Source organism: Monodon monoceros, unplaced genomic scaffold, assembly GCF_005190385.1.
Source record: "Monodon monoceros isolate NGI ecotype Baffin Bay Population unplaced genomic scaffold, NGI_Narwhal_1 Super_Scaffold_9, whole genome shotgun sequence".
Taxonomy (NCBI): domain Eukaryota; kingdom Metazoa; phylum Chordata; class Mammalia; order Artiodactyla; family Monodontidae; genus Monodon; species Monodon monoceros.
This window is the reverse complement of record NW_021703786.1, coordinates 35,725,385-35,742,870: the sequence shown is the minus strand read 5'-3', so window position 1 is coordinate 35,742,870 and position 17,486 is coordinate 35,725,385. Positions and strand designations below refer to the sequence as shown.

Below are 17,486 nucleotides of genomic sequence, written 5' to 3'. Positions count from 1 at the left end.
GCAAGCTCAGAGAAATAATTTTCCCCAGGTTTTGCTATTATGAGGCCCCCTCCCTTTCTCAAAAATCTTCAGCGGCTCCCTATCGCCTCCCTAATAAAATTAATTCTCTCCCAGTCTGGCCCGATCTGAACTGTCACCTGCAGTGTCACTGCCCCTCAACATGGAGTTTCTTTCTCTCGCCAGCCTTGAAGTCTGCTTTTTCACCAGCCTGCGGTGGATTTTCTCCCCCCAGGTCTTTCCCACCAGGTGTTCTGCTGACACCTCCCTCCTCCCCATTCCTTCACCACTGAGTTGGTGCCATCCCCGTGGCATTTTTTCACGCACAAATTTGGGTGGGACATCATTGGTGAACATCTTACATCCCCTGCTAATCGATGAGTTTCACCAAGAATAAGGTCAGCCAGCAGCTTGTGAGCAGCGGTCTCTGGGTTTGGGTTTTGGTTCTGGCGGGGGTAGATCTGACTGTGGCACTGCCAATTTCTGAGGTGTAAATACTCCTGTTAATGTGACATCAGTGACCACAGAATCACTGGACGGGAGGTGAAGATCCTTCTGTATCTGTTGGATTCATTTTGCAGCATCAAAAACTGCTAAGGATTAGCAAAACCTGAACTGGAGCATCGTTACATAAAGACTGAGCAGAAAACTTTATAGCAACTAGGGGCTTCCCTGGTGGCGCAGTGGTTAAGAGTCCGCCTGCCGATGCAGGGGACACGGGTTCGTGCCTTGGTCCGGGAAGACCCCACATGCCGCGGACTGGCTGGGCCCATGAGCCATGGCCACTGAGCCTGCGCGTCCGGAACCTGTGCTCTGCAACGGGAGAGGCCACAACAGTGAGAGGCCCGCGTACCGCAAAAACAAACAAACAAACAAACAAAAAAAAACCAACAACAACAACAAAAAAACTTTATAGCAACTAAAACTGTTCCAGAAACTTCAGAGGTAATCTCATGGACCAGGGAACGGGGAGTCATTGGAATATTTGCAGCTTAAGAGGCCATGATCTAGGATGTTGTAGACAAGACCTACACTACACTCAATGGTTGCATCTCTTCCGACTCTGAGAATTATTGAGTCTCAGATGGGTGTGGTTCCAAGGGAGTCTTGTATGGCTGGTATCACTCAACCAATATCACCTTCAGAGGCTGGGCAATCACCCCTTAGAAAGGGTTTTCTGGCTGCCCCGATCCACCTCTTCCATGCACCTAAGGAAGCCTGCCCTTTTAAGCACACTCTTCACTCTGCATCGTATGTGTGAAGTTTTGCGCATGAACGTTGGGCTTGCAGGGTGGTATCTGATATCTTTCGGGTAGATTTGATTTCCTTGAAGGCGGTGGTTATTTCGCCTGCCAGTCGCCAAGGGAAGAAATAGGTTCTAAGGCAGAAAAAAAGAAGCAGGAATTCAGAAAGTCAGTCTTGGGTACCAGTCTATTGCTGGAACTCACCTGCCCACCATAAGAGAGCAAGTCCAGGGCCGGGAAGAAATGGAGTCTGCAATCTCCAGGGATCACACCTCTTTTGTTAAGAAAACTGTTCTAGTTTCATGTGGTTTTTGCCATTTCCCTTTTGTGTTTCTCCTCTAGGATTCATGACATTTTCACTCATTGTTCCAGCATTCTCTGCTCTGTGTCAGGGAGTATTCAGTTTTGTTCAACAAACCTTGACCGAGCACCGTTTCTGGGCTGGGAACCATGTCAAGCACCCGTGGTATAACGGTGAATAAGACACGGTCCTGCCTTGAAGATGTCTCCAGTAGAAAAGAAAGACATAAAATATAATTCTGGGATAGTGCAGTGGATGGTGTGGGAGTATGTGGAAGGCAAAAAAGAAAAGGAAAGAACAGAAAGGTGGTAAGAGCCTGCTCAGATGAAATCATAATGGTTTCGCATAACAGGCCTTAGTGTACCTGCCCATTCACTGAGGGCTCGCAACAACCTAGGAGTAGCTGTCTATTATTAAGACCCCCAGGCAACAAATGAGTAAAGAGAGGGGAAAGGCGGGGAGGGACATAGATTAAGAGGTTGGGATTAACATGCACACACTACTGTATATAAAATAGATAAGCAACAAGGACCTACTGTAGAGCACAGGGAACACTACTCAATACTCTGTAATGACCTATATGGGAAAAGAATCTGAAAAAGAATAGAGGTACACGTATGACTCACTTGTAAGTCAACTCTACTCCAATATAAAATTTAAAAAAATTTTTTTAAATGAGTAAAGAGAAAAAATAACAAGCTGAAGTTTTTGCCCCTATTAAGAGCAGAGCCAGGACTGGGACCCAGGCAGCCTGGCCTCTGACTTCACACCTCACCTCCATGCGATGCCAGGGTCCTCGGATCGGCCAGGAACTGCGTCCTGTGCCCGCCTCAGTCGTGCACTGAGAGCTAGCTGGTTTCCCACAGAAAAGTCATGGTGTTAAAACCAGAAACAGAGAAAACTGGGTGCTGGGCAAGCAAAATCAACAGCTGTCCATGGTAGAGTCACTTCAGAAATGCAGCTTTTCCTCTCTCTCGGATTGTTGGCCTGGGATGAGTTTTCCACAGATGGTTATCTCATGTGTCAGAGTCTGAACTTACTTCTTCAATGGCTTCTGACACAGAGCGCCAAGCAGTTTTTCAGCAGGATTGCATATTTACATTCCGTTTGCCCAGAATGAACTAATTTCATCACGCCCTTGTTTGTGTTGGGTGCTATTACATATCTTATACCTAGACAATTGTAATTTGTCCTAGATTCTGTATTTGTACGTGCATAGTTTTCCCTTTTTAGACCAGAACATCCAAATAAGAGGGTACTATCTCAAAGTTGTTAAGATGACCCTCTGAATCCACAGGTGAGCCAGAGGGGGCCCCGGTGGGAGGGAAGGACAGGTGTGCCCGTTCATCCCTGCCGTTTTAGGGGTGAAGAGGGCTGCGTTTGGGAGAAGAAAACAAGAGCCGCAGGTCCAGCACCCAGGCTGGGGTTCACGTTCAAAAGGCACCTCAGTGTAAAACCTTTTTAAAAAAAAATTATTTAGCGTCATTTCAGCTGTGTGATTGCATAAAAGCTAGACTTCACGTCATTAAAAAACGGATGTGCGCCTGCACTGGTAAAAAAAAAAACCGGCTAGAAAACTGATGGGGAGTTTGGGGGTACCCTACTGTGTTCCTGCATCTCCATTTTTAAACATCGTGATAAGGGGAATTTCCGCCGCTCTGCTAGCAGTGCTTCCAGGTGCGCACAGACACGAAAGGGCAGGCAAGGGTTCCGCGGTCCCCAGCGCCCCCTCCCTTCCCGCAGAGGGGCCGGGCCCGGCCCAGACCATAGAGGCGCGATACCTCCAAAGTCCTAGGGAGGAAGCGCAGGCTCCCGGAGGCGGACTTCCGCCGGCGGCCATTCCCGGCCCCGCCCCTCCGGGCCCGGGTGCCAGCTGGGTGTGGGTTTCCTGCGGGGAGCTGGTGGGGGGCGCGGACCCCGGAAGCTTGGGGCCCCTTCCCCGAAGTGGGGGATCGGGGTCGGCCCCTCGAACCCCCAGCGCTGTGGACTTGTTTCCTTGTTATAATTCCTTGAGCCGTGGTGAAACCCGCCCTAAAAATACGTGACTTAGGCTTGTCTTGGTGTATCTGAGAGAACGACCGGCTGCCTGTGTGAAAAACAGTCAAGTAGCTAAAACAAACAAGTGTGTCTTCGTGTTTCGTCGTGGGCAGATGCGGGGGGAGGACTTGGGGCGCCTGACTTGGCCCTGCGCCCTGGAAGGAGCGGGGCGCCGGGGGACAAGGCGGCCCGGAAGGTCGGCACGGCCTCCCCCGGGCGGGGGGCGGGGTGGGTGAGGCTCAGAACCGAGCTCTCGCCCGGAAGTGGGCCTGGCGATTAGATCCCTGCGGAGCACTGGCCGCGGTTCTTCCTCTTCGGGACCGCGCTCGCTACAGGTGCTGACTGCCTAGACTTTTTGACTTCAGTGCCCTCGATTTTAAAGTGAGGATGGTATCGGCCATCCTGTTCTACTGTGGGATCCTGCCCTGCAGGGGGGGTATCCTGTCCTACTATGTATCATCTTATGCTACTGTGTGTGATCCTGTCCTACTGTGTGTGACTACTGTGGCATATGTTCTTTAGGGAACCGGATTTACCTTCTCTGACACTATAAGATTGTGTTGGGGGAATGTTTCATAGAAAGAAACTTTCACCGCAGTGTGTTCCTGAGGGGAAAATAAAAGATGGACAAGTTTGGGATTTGAACTGCGGTCTCTTGCCACAGTTACTGATAGAATATTACATTGTTCTGAAGCTTTGCAGTAATGGAACTCACCTAACTCTGTTTAGGCGGGCGTTTCTCAAGCATTTGACCACAGAAACTTGAGTAACACCCTATTAATATCTCCCCAACTCGGTTTTGACCAGGACACATTTTTGGGAGACGCTGACATAAATGATTCACGTGAGCACAGGCCTGTGCAAGAGTCACTCTCACTTCTCAAAAGACATTTCAGAACTTTTTGAAAATCACCTGACTGGATTTCAGTAAGGATAGTTTCAGTTTTACAGACATTGGAGAAATTGGTCCATAAATAGTGAAGTACTACAAGCTGTTAACATTTGGAAAAGGAAGTGAATCTTCCTCACCCTTCCTCCTCCGTACATCATGGACAGTAAATAACATCTTAACATCACTGCGCCAGTATTATCAGCGTATTGTCAGCATATTATTCATAAAGCAATAGGAATAATTACTTTGAAAAACACAGATCGTTCCAAGTGGAAATTCTACAATTCAGGGCTTCTGAATGACAAACCTTGGACATTTGTTGAAGGACCTACTTTAGTAAAACATGATTAACATTTCCTGCTATAAACAGAATGTAGCTAAGAAACGCTTAAGTATGTTGTATGTATATATGAAGTGACGTTCACGCGAAACTTGCCCTAACATTATAGAATAAAATTGAGTACAGGGACTGTCTTCAGCTTTGTTCACGATGACTGAGCTGCTGAAGTAACAACAGAAGCTCTTAAGGCAATTTCATGGGTTTGGTGCAAACCTCTATCAAGGGGAGCTTTGAAGTGACTTACTAGTATGTTACTAAACCTGCAGTTTCAAGCAGGACCTGCCTAAGCATGACAGTAACAAGACATTACAGTGTCCTTGTTCCAGTGTCTGGTCCTCCGTGCTGTTGGGCCAGAAACCTACACGGTTCGCACAGAGATAACCAGGCTCCAGAGGACACACTAATGGTAACCAAACTCAAAAGGGACCAATGTATAAACCCGGCGTGTAAGGTAATTCCTTTCTAGTGAAAAATGTAACTATCAGGCAGCTGGCAAACTTTATTCACCAACAGTGTGTTCCTTCTTGAAAGAAGATCTACATGGGAGTCCAGATTCATATACTATGGGTATATCACATAGGAGACACATGGCATGGAATCAGAACAAGAATGATACCCAAGTTTAATGGCATTGGGTGTCTTCACCCTACAGATGTACCTGTCAGGTTAGCTAGATCTTCATTTTCCTGGGTAAAAGCACTCTCATCCATGGTGCTAGAGACAAGATAAACCATTTTATCTCTTTGAACATCTCTTTCAGAGATGCTCGCCCCATATTCTTTCTCGAGCTGGAGTACAATGCAACTGACTTGGTTCAATCTTTTCTGTTTACAGCCGCCATCCAGCTGGACCTCCGTGAAGTTGCACCTGGGGCAGAAAGATAGGCTACTGAGTGGTCACACAGAGACTTTCCTCCCTGGGGGCAGAGGAAGCCAGAAGGTTGCTTGGGAGACCCTGTCTCTGTCTGCCTGAAGCACAGGTGAACTGGATTGTGGAGGGAACCTTGACAAGAAGCAAGATCACAGCTGGGGCAGTCAGGGAGGTCTGATGGAGAGGGCCACATAGTGCAAAGTCACACAGGTTTCTTCAGGAAGCCATCTGCTTGAACAGTGAGTAACGTGTGCCTGCGATGCAAAATTCTGCTTCTTTAAACAGAATTTAATGATTTAAAGTATATGCACCACATTCTGTCCGTGAAAATCATGGTTGTGAAAACATGTTCGAAAGATCTGTATATGTTGTCTTTTCTAAGTGAATATTATATTTCGATTAAAATATACGTACATATAACATGCTAATCAAAATGTGTTTTACTGAGATCTCCCTCACCTTCAATCTGTTGATATATTCTCAATTGATGTTTTTCAGGCCCTTGACCTTCACCCCATAAGAGGCATTACAGTGTTCCCCAGTTTTATGATTGAGAACGGTCTGAGTAGGGAAGGGGCATAAGAGAAAGGCCAAATATAATTTTTCTGCTAATTAATTTCATAGAACAACCAGCAAAGATTTTAAAAATAATTTCCTGGTCACAACAGGCAAGAGAGAATTCATTGTCAATAGGTCTGCAGAATGAAAATGAATCATCCTTGGGACTTCCCTGCTGGCGCAGTGGTTAAGAATCCGCCTACCGACGCAGAGGACACAGGTTCGATCCCTGGTCCGGGAAGATCCCACATGCTGTGGAGCAACTAAAGCCATGCGCCACAACTATTGAGCCTGCGTGCTGCAACTACTGAGCCTGCGCGCCTAGAGCCCCTGCTCCGCAACAAGATAAGCCACCACAATGAGAAGCCTGTGCACCGCAACGAAGAGTAGCCCCCGTTCACCGCAACTAGAGAAAGCCCGTGCGTAGCAAACGAAGACCCAACACAGCCAAAAATAAATAAAATCATTAAAAAAAAAAAAAAAAAAGAATCATCCTAGTTAGAAACATGGAAATGCAGGAAGGAATGAAAAATACCAGAAAGGATAAAAATATGGGGAATTAGTAATAAATATTAAATGTCAACCCAACAATTATCATGTCTTGTGGAGTTAAATTTATGTGTAGAACTAAAAATGTATGAAACAACACAAAAAGAGGAAAGGGAGAAACTTTTAGGAAAGCTAAAGTTGTCTAAGGTTCTAGCAGTACTGGGAAACTGGTAAAAGTAATAAATTGTATTAGACAGAAATAAGACAAGATTACATATTGTCTAATCTCTAGGATAACAACTAAAAGAAAATAATGTATAATAACAGAACATATAACCTACAAGTTTGGGGTGGGGAACAGAGTAAGAGATAATATTGTATTAATCCACAAGAAGGCAAGAAAAAAGAAAAATGGAACATAAAACAGATTAGCCAAATAGAAAAAAAAAATAGAAAGTAGGAATAAATCCAACTATATCAGCAGTTACTTTATATGTAAATGGACTAAATAATACAAGAAAGAGACTAAGATTGTCAGATGGGATAAAGAAAAAGAAAACATGTAACTTCTAAGAGAAACACTTTAAATATACAGAGACAGAATGATTAAAGTAGGACGGGAAAAGACAGATTACACAAACACTAGCAAAAAGAAATCAAGTGTATCTATACCAGTATCAAATAAGACTTTAAGGCAAGAAGCATTACTAGAACTAAAGAAATATCATAATGGGTCAATCCAACAAGAAGATAACAAGTCACAAATCTGTACATATTCAATGACATAACTTCAAAATACATACAGCAAAAATTAAACAAAGAAGAAACAAATCCACAATCATAGCGAAAAACTAACACACTTTCCTCAATAGCTTATACAACCAGCAGATAAAAGACCAATCAGGATATAGAAGATAAAACACACAATTAACAAACTTGACCTGGTGGCTATATGTAGAATTCTGTACTCAACAATGACAGAATTTACATTTTTAAGTGTAAGTGAAACATATACCAGAATTGACCGTATAGTGGATTATAAAGAAAGCCTCAACCAATTTCAAAACATTGAAATCATTCAGAGAATGTTATTTGACCACAGTGGAATTAAGCTTAGAAATCAGTAATAAAAAGATAATATGCATTGTCTGGAAATTTTAAAATATATTCCTAAATAATTCATAAACTAAAGAAAACCCCCAGATATTAGAAAATATTTTTAATTGAATGATAATAAAGACATAACTTATATAAAAACTCACAGGATTCAGCTAATGCAGGGCACAAAGAGAAACTTATAACCTTAAAAATGTACACATTAGAGGGACTTCCCTGGTGGCGCAGTGGATAAGACTCCACACTCCCAATGTAGGGGGCCCAGGTTCCATCCCTGGTCAGGAAACTAGATCTCACATGCATGCCGCAACTAAGAGTTCACATGCCACGACTAAGGAGCCCAAGAGCCGCAACTAAGACCTGGTGCCACCAAATAAATACTAAAAAAAAAAAAAAAAAAAAAAAGAATTCATTGGAAGAAAGACATCAAAAAAAAATGTACACGTTAGAAAAATGGTAGGCTGGAAATCAGTGATTTATTCTTCTATTTCAAGAATGTATTAAAAGAACAGCAAATTAAATATAAGGAAAATAGAAGGAAGTAAATGAGAAAGATGATAAACAGTGAAGTAGAACACAAATATACAACGGAGAAAATCAACAAAATCAAAAGTTGGCTCTTTGAAAATATCGTTAAATGGTAAACTAACAATACCGTCCTACAAAAACAAAACAAATTCCCAATATTAGAAATGAAAAAGAATGTCACTACAGAGCCTACAGACATCAAAAGGATTAATAAACATATTATTTTTTAAACTTCACACTAAAATTTTGAAATTTCAGACAAAAAGGAAAATTTTCTTGAAAAATGCAGCTTTCCAAAGCCCACTGAAGAAAATGAACATTTTAATATCTAATAAATAGATTGAAGTTGTTCAAGAACTTCCCACAAAGAAAACTCCAAGCATACATGGCTTCACCAGTTAGTTCTCGCAAATATTTAAATAACACGAATCTTGCACAAACTCTTCCCGAGAACAGAAAAACAGAGTATACTTCCCAACTCTTTATGTGGCCAACATAACCTTGATAGAAAATTGGACTAGAATCTTACAAGAAGGAAAAATCACTGGCCAGTCACTCACGTTGTGATATAATAAAAATAAATATTTGGCCTTTGTCCAGGTTCCTGGCACACAGCTCTCAACCCCTTGGAATCTCAGGGTAACACGAGTGTCTCTTGTATGCTGATGGGGTGGCTGGTGCCTGGAGGCCCTTCGGGCTGGTCACCAGAAAGAAAGAGGCCTGATGAGGATCGAAACTTCCAGCCCAGCCCCCTAAACTGTAGGGAGGGAAGAGGGATGGAGATTGAGCTAATCACTGACAGCCAAAGATTCAATCGATCGTGTCTTCATCGTGAGACCTCCGTAAAAACTACACGACAGGGTTCAGAGTGCTTCTGGGTTGGTGAGCACATCAAGGTGCCAGCAGGGTGACTTGCCCGGAGACAGCATGGAGGCTCCAAGCATAACCTCACCCCCATATCTTGCTCTATGCCTCTCTTCCATTTGCCTATTACAGAACCCTATCATTTACAATAAACCGGTAGCAGTAAGTAAAGCACTTCCCTGAGTTCCTGAGTCGTTTGACGAAATATCTAAACTTGGTGGGTGGGGTGGGGAGCGGGTATGTGGAAGCCCCCAGTTTACGGCCAGTTGGTCAGAAGTACTGGCGACCTGAGCCTGGGACTGGGGTCTGAAGTGGGGGTGGTCTTGTGGGACTGAGCCCCCTACACCTAACTCCAGGTAATTAGTATTTCAGACAAAAAAAAGTGGCCGGCCATTTCAGCAAGCAAAGAATGGTGCCCGCGGCCAAGTCGTCAGCCACTGCGGCACTGCGGCCACCCTGGTGGTTTGCCCTGAGGGGAACACCGGATGCAGAAAAACAGGCTACTGGCCCCAGAGGGTTAAGATGCAGATCTAAGGAATTTCAATGAGCCCAGACCCTTGCATCTTCCCATACATAGAAAAGGACTAAAATCATTTACTTGACGCGTCTGTTTTTTTGTGATTAGCAGTAATCTTTTGACATTCGACTACACAATTTTTTTTTCAGCAAAAACTCCTCTATATCCTGATTCCTTCCTTGCCTCTTTGGAATGTTCTCCAGAGCTATGTGAGAGGCTGTCTCCCAGGCCATAGTCCTCAGTAAGGTCCCAGAATAAAACATAACTCACAACTTTTAGGTTGTGCGTTTTTTCCTTTCAGTCGACAGTGTCAAAATTGAGTTGAATTGTTAGACACCCAGTTGGTGTCAGAGAATTAGAGAACTGGTTGGTGTCAGAAGGGGGAAAAAAACCTCACTTGTGAATATTAGATGCAAAATCCTAAATAAATTACTAGCAAATAAAATCAAGCATCCAGCTAGGGTTTATTTCAGGAATGCAAGTGATGCGATATACTAAAGTCAGTCAAGGTAAGTCATCACATTAGTAGAAAAAACAATCATAAACCATGTTGGTGCACACCTAAAAATGGTGACCTCAGGGAAAGTGGTTTCAAGAAGTAAGATCAGATGCATCTTTCCTTCCTCCCTCTGAGTCCTACCCCTCCAGTCTGAGTTAATTTTTAGGAGAAAACTGCAGTCTGTTCCAGGCCTGGCCTGGCCTGAGCTACAGGCTGTATCACCTGTTAAGTCACAAGGACCCCTGATTACAGGACCCTCTGGCTTTGCATTTTGAGCCCCATCTCTGGTTCTGCATGTCTTTTACTGATGCTTCAGTCTGCAAGACAAAACAGAAGGAGGCTAGCAAGCTGGTACTATTGAACAATTAATTATTGTACCAGGTGCTCTGGCAGGTCCTAGAAAAACAAATGTCAATCAAGGTCCTGGAAGATTAAGTAACTCATCAAAAGTCCCGCTGCTGATACATGGCAGGGCTGAGATATGAACGCAGTCAGTCTGGCTCCCGAATTCATAGTCTTATCCATTCTGTGTCACTAACGCTATGTGTGGATCACTAAGCATAATACTAAGCTTTAAGTGTCAAATTGACATAAGTTACACATGCTTTAAAGAAAGAAGCAGCATTTAAACTGGAACTTAGAAGACGACAGTTTTAACCAGCAGTGAATGAAGGTGTGTTAGTCAGGACGGACTGAGTTATGCTGCAGTAGCAAAGGTTTAACACAACAAAGATTTGTTTCTCTTACGCAAACGCTAATTCATTGTCCCGGCAACGTCCAGGGCACTCCCTCAATGCCATGACTCAGGGACGCAGGCTGCTACCATCCATGGTCCACACGCCTTCACGAGCGCGGTGCAGGGAAGACACCAAAAGTGGAGAATTTGCACCTCCCTTTAAACCACACATATCACTACTGCTTGTAGCCTGTTGGCTCTAAGACAGCACATGGGATATTGGGTGAGAATTTTTTGCCTCTGCCACTGAGAAAAGGGGCGTTCCAGACTGAGGAGCAAACATGTGCAAAGGCGTGAGAGGATAAAAATGCATGGTATGCAATGTAAGAGCAAAGAGACCTAGGACCCAATAGGCCTGGACGATCATTTCATAGGTGTATTAGTTTGCTCGGGCTGCCGTAACAAAATACCACAGACCGTGGGGCTTAAACTTCGGAAATGTATGTTCTCACAGTTCTGGAGGCCGGAAAGTCTGAGGTCGGGATACCAGCAATGTTGTTTTCTCCTGAGGCCTCTCTCCTTGGCTTGCAGACGGACATCCCTCTGCCCACGTGCCCCTGGTGTCTCTCCGTGTGTCTTAATCTCCTCTCATTAGGACACCAGACAAATTGGATTAGGGCCCAAATGAATGGCATCATTTGACCTTAATCACCTCTTTAAAGGCTTTACCTCTGTTACAGATTGAATGTTGGCATCTTCCCCAAATTCATATATCAAAGTCCTAACACCCGATGTGACTGTATTTGGAGGTGGTGCCTCTCGGAAGTTATTAACGTGAAATGAGGTCATAAGGGTGGGGCCTGGATCTGATAGGAGTAGAGCTCAGGAGGAGAGAGACCAGAGAGCTTGCTCTCTCCCTCTCTCTCTCTGGGAACTCACAGAGAGGTGGCAGCTGCCTACAAGCCAAAGAGAGATGCCTCAGAATGAGACCCACCTTGCCAGCCCCTTGATCTTGAAGTTCCAGAACGGCAAGAAAATAGATTTCTGTCGTTTAAGCTGCCCAGCACGCAGCTATCCTGAACGGACTAAGACAGTCTCCGAACACAGTCACAGTCTGAGAAGCTGGGCGTTAGGGCTTCGACACATGAAGCTGAGGGACACAGTTCAGCCCATGACAACGGGCACGTGGAATCTGTCGGGGAGGAACGTCATAGTTTGCCTTGATTCACAAGATCACAGAAGGCAACAAAAAGGGGGGCACGCAGAGGTGGGAGCCCGGAAAGCAGGTTAGCGCAACAGTTCAGGTGGCAGCCCAAGGACTGGGAGGATGGAGACTGGGGGCATGCTGGTCCCTGGAGACTGGATTCGCCTTGCGGAGGGGAGGAGAACATGACTGCAAGGTGTCCAGGCTCCAGCGCAGGAAGCACAAAAGAAGCGGCCTGTCTTGGAAGAGGAAGATTTCAGTTTGCGCCGTGCTGCTGGATCGGCATCACAATGTCTAGAGGACGACTGGAAACAGCGCCCCCAGCTCCGGGGGAGGAGGGCGGACGGGCAGCCAGCGGGAGGGCAGAGCAGAAGCAGAGGGACGGGGCTGCAGGTGTCAGCGTGTGTGCAGACAACCGCCCTCGGAACTCGGGTCTCCCTTCCCGCCCCCCCTCACACCACTACCTCCTGCTGCTACACGTCCACCGGGGGCCCCCCAAATGCGACCAACGCCCTGACTCCTGCCCACCTAGTCCAAAGCCGTCCAGACCGATTGCTCCCTCCTTATCTCACTGTCTCACTCTAGCGATTTTCCTGCAGTTCATCCAATTCCATGTAACCTTGTATAAACCCTCAGTTCACAAGGCCCTTTTACAGGCATGAAGGTACCCGTGGTCTGAACGGGGCAGTGGTCTTCCCAGCCTCGCGGACGCTTTCTATGTCAGCTCTGTGACCCTGGGCCAGTCATCTCACTTCTCTGAACCTCAGGGTTTTCATCCACTGCAGAAATATGCAATACCCGCTTCACCTACTTAAACAAGCAGTTGTGAAGATCGAATGAAAATACTGAATGTGAAACAGCTTTACCATCTCTAAGGCAATCCAGGAACAGTGACATCCGGGGTGGGAGTGGCAGTGACAGAAGTTAGTGTCACATGATGCCCTTTAGGGGTCAGCCAGTAAGGTTACATGAGAAAAGCTCAGCCAGACAACCGAATCCACAGAGAGCGACTGAACTGATGCTTCCTCTGGAGCCAAATGTGTGATCGCTACCAATAAACAACACAATCTCTGTCCTCTGGGAGCCGGGGCAGCAAGATACGGAGACAGGCAGAGATGAACACACAGCACAGGATAAAGCGTGCCGCTGCTGGGCGTACGGGTGCTGCACAGGAGCTCAGAGGGAGCGGAGATCTTCTGGATGGTCAACGGGTGCTTCCTGGAGGGAGTGGACTTTGAAGGGAGCCCACGATGTGGCCAGGCCGGGGTGGGTGCACACTGACCTGGCTGCGCTGGAGGTGAAAGGTCAGGCGGGGAGCCCCGAACTGGAGACACGCCACCCGCCACCCCGGAGGCTGGCAGGCCCCCCACGTCCCCAGGGCGGGAGGAGGGGGGACACACGACGTCCTAGGTCAGCGCCGAGGGCTGGGCTGTCCCATTTCCACCTGCTGCTAAACCGGCACCGGCAGCAGAACCACAATCCCGAGAAGCGGCCGAGATCAGGGGCAAAGGTCACGGCCGCTCCGGGCCCAGCGCCGGCCCCTCAGCTGCCCGCGGGACCGGCCGGGGCCCAGGGCCGCCCGGGGCTCCTCGTGCAAGACCCAGCGCGAGCCCGTCCGCACAGACGCGCTCTCGGCTCGCGGGATCCTTCTGGAACGGAAATGACGCGTTTCCGCTCCACTCGGAGCTGCAGTGCTTGGCCTCCTGCGAGGTCGGGGCCTGGGGGCGTCTCGGGCCACGGGGGCACCGAGCGGCTCCCAGCGGAGAAGGGGGCGCGGGACACCCCAGGAGGTGGCCGGAGGGCGGCTGCTTCCCCCGGACGCGGGCGGGGACCGAGGGGCGGCAGGGGTCACTCCTTCCCCAACACACACACGCACACGCACACACGCATACACACACACGCACACACACCTGTTACGCTCATTTCTGATGACAGGGCTTAGAGCTCCATCCTCTACCTCACAGCTTTGCAGGTTATACACAACTCTTCCTGAAAATACTGTACTTCGTTGGGTGAAGCCACCAGCTTCTGAGCAGAGAATCGGGGGAGCTAGTTAGGTGTTTTACCTGCTTTGCCAGTTAGAAATGTAAACGCCTCTGATGAAAAAAAAAAAAAAACAGCAGGCTCATTCCTTTCCCTTTGTGTTAAAGAAAACCAATCTACAAAGAATTTGAAACCCTTCAAAGGGGATTAACAAGAGCTATTTTCAAAAACCCAACAGAGACAAATTTCTTTCCAGCAGGGAGGGCCCACTTTGCACAAAGGGTTTGCCAGGAAGAGGGGAACATGTGTGCACCATGTATGTTCTTAGGGAGTTACCATGGTCTGAACGTTTGTGTCCCCCCCAGATTCAACCTAACCCCCAAAGCAATCATCTCCCACAGTAGGTGGGGTGACGAGGGTGGAATCCTCATGTGTGGGATTAGTGCCCATATAAAGGAGACCCGGAAGCTCCCTCGCCCCTTCTACCATGTGAGAACACAGCCAGAAGTCTGCAACCAGGAAGAGGGTCCTCACCAGAGCCCAACCCTGCTTGCTGGCACCCTGATCTCAGACCTCCAGCCTCCAGAAGAGGGAGAAATAAATTTCTGTTGTTTGAAAGCTACCCAGGCTGTGGTATTTTGTTACAGCAGCCCCAATGGACTCAGACAGGAGTCTTCCCATTAGGGCACAGAATAATTTTCCTTGGTAAATTCACTTAAGTGGTTCCCTTTTAAAAAGTTATAATAAATGTAAAGTGCAAAAAAAAATATGACTGACCCCTAGGCTCTCAGAGAGGCAACCTCAGCCACCTCCTTTTCTTAAGCAGAAACTCTGTCCACCAACAACAGAAAACCTGCCTTGATTTTAAAGCTCTTCAGAAAGGATGATGCTGTGGCCTTTCTCCGAGCCCCCCATCATCTCTGTGTTCTGTGTGCATCCCTCCTGCGGGTCTCCTTTCATCAGACACAGGGAAGACCCCCTGGCCCTTTCCCAACACACAGACACACACACACACAGTTGACCAGACCACAGCCTCAGCTTCCCGGCTGTAACAAGAGGTCATCGTTGGCCTGTCAGACCCCACAGTAGGCCTAGCATCTCCACTCTCAGATTCCAGCTCACTGAGGTATGACATCAAGCATTTCAAGGAACCCAGTCACTAAAAGTATCAGAAGCCATGGCTTCAACATCCGTCTGCCCACAGTCATGGTTTCTCCTCACATTACGTGGCTGTCACTCTCCACGAGATCTCAGCGAGCGGAGCTCCCATAAACCAGAGAGGGCTCCCTGCCGACAAGACTCATCACGCCCTTTGCTGTGCAAAGCTGTAAGCAGTGATCTTTCTTTCCTCATAAGGGCTCGTGTCCCAACTATAGCGCTGCCGTCCACAGCCCAAATGCCCAAGCCCCCCACCATGTGGCCTCTTAGCTGCATCCAGCCTCGATATAACTTTTGTTACATCCCCAATAACCACTGAGAACCACTGTCAAGTCTTCCAGAGCCTCCCTCTAGAAACAGAACTGCCTGTTGGCCATCGCCATTGGGCCCCAGTCAACAACACACAGGCCACAGATCCACGGCGCTATGCACGTCCCTCCTCCTGTGTCCTGGTCCTCTTCCGGCCTCAAGAACATCCTCCAAGCTCCAGCTAAGCCACCACCAAATCTTCCAGAACCCTTCTGTGACACTCCACCCAGGATAAGGTGAATGCCTGCAAGGGCGCTTCCTCTACCCTCCAGGCATTTGCCATTGCACCTGTGATGTGCCACAGGGTTGGTGTACGTGACCGCCTCCCACTACTAGACTAGAAGCCACTTGAGGACAGGGACCACGGCCCCACTGTCTTTGTTATCCAGCATCTAACGATGTCTGACACATAGTAGGTGCTTAATAAATGCTTGTTGTGGGAGGATTGTATAAATGATACCAGCAATTCTAAATCAGCCCAACCCTATACTATAATTTGAAAAGATACACGCATACCAACGTGCATAGCAGCACTGTTCACAACAGCCAAGACATGGACGCAACCTAAATGCTCATCGACATAGGAACGGATAAAGAAGATGTGGTACATGTAACATATGTGTATGTATATACTATGGACTATTACTCAGCCATAAAAACGAATGAAATCGTGCCATTTGCAGCAACATGGATGGACCTAGAGATGATAATACTAAGTGAAGTAAGTCAGACAGAGAAAGACAAGTATCATATGATATCGCTTATACACGGAATCTTAAATAAAGAAAAAGATACAAATGAACTTATTTACAAAACAGAAATAGACCCACAGACATAGAAAAAAAATCTGTGGTCACCAAAGGGGAAAGGGGGGGAAGGATAAATTAGGAGTCTAGGATTAACATATACACACTACTGTATATAAAAGAGCTAACCAACAAGGACCTACTGCACAGCATAGGAAACTCTACTCAGTATTTTATAGAGTAAGGGAAAAGAATCTGAAAAAGCAGGGTCAATTCGGTGTGTGTGTGTGTGTGTGTGTGTGTGTGTGTGTGTGTGTGTGTGTCTGTGTGTTGGGAAAGGGCCAGGGGGTCTTTCCTGTGTCTGATGAAAGGAGACCCGCAGGAGGGATGCACACAGAACACAGAGATGATGGGGGGCTCGGAGAAAGGCCACATGTGTATATATATACACATATATATTTTATGTATGTATCACTGTTCTGTACACCTGAAACTAACACAACATTAGAAATCACCTGCACTTCAATAAGTAAATAAATAAATCAGCCCAAAAGCCTCATTATGACCCCTATTCCTTGCAGTCCTCGCCGAGGACCACCTGTTTCCCTAAATCAAGAGGAAAGCTTTTCGGAGGGCTGCAGCAAGTTTTTTCCCACCTCCCCCTAGATGGTCAGGGCTGCCGGGACACAGGAAATGACAGCCTGGGCCGGGAACAGAGCCCTGGAGGTGCCGGAGGCCACATTCTTCGGACACTGTGTGTCATCAGCTACTCCACCAGGTAAAGCTCCTGGCTTTGGATGCCCCGCCTCTTTCTGCCACATCTTAAACAAGCCCAGGACCCTCCGTGCTGGGCGCCCATCACCAGGCTGCGCAAAAAGAAATCAGACATGGGGCTGGTGGTCACGACCACGTAGGGGTGGCACTGGGCCCGAGAGGGCAGCCTGGGAGCCACAGGAGAAAGAAGGGCCCTTCTGACCAGCACCGTTCCCCCCAGCCCTGTCACAAGCCTGTCATTTCCTAAGCAGCTGGACTTGGAGTGGACACCGGAGGACCCTGAGCAAACTCTCTAAGCTCAGGGAAAAGTGACCCCATCCATTCCTCTGGCTCACAGCCAAGTGGTCTTTTGAACTTGAATCTGACATTGCTTGCCTGCTCCAA

The 17,486-nt window shown here is 47.1% G+C and overlaps 1 protein-coding gene across 1 annotated transcript in view; it reads right to left on the bottom strand.

Moving 5' to 3' along the window:
• RGS9 (regulator of G protein signaling 9) overlaps window positions 1–17,486 on the bottom strand; it is a 78,365-nt gene that overhangs the window by 59,895 nt on the left and 984 nt on the right. The gene's annotated exons all lie outside the window — the stretch shown is intronic.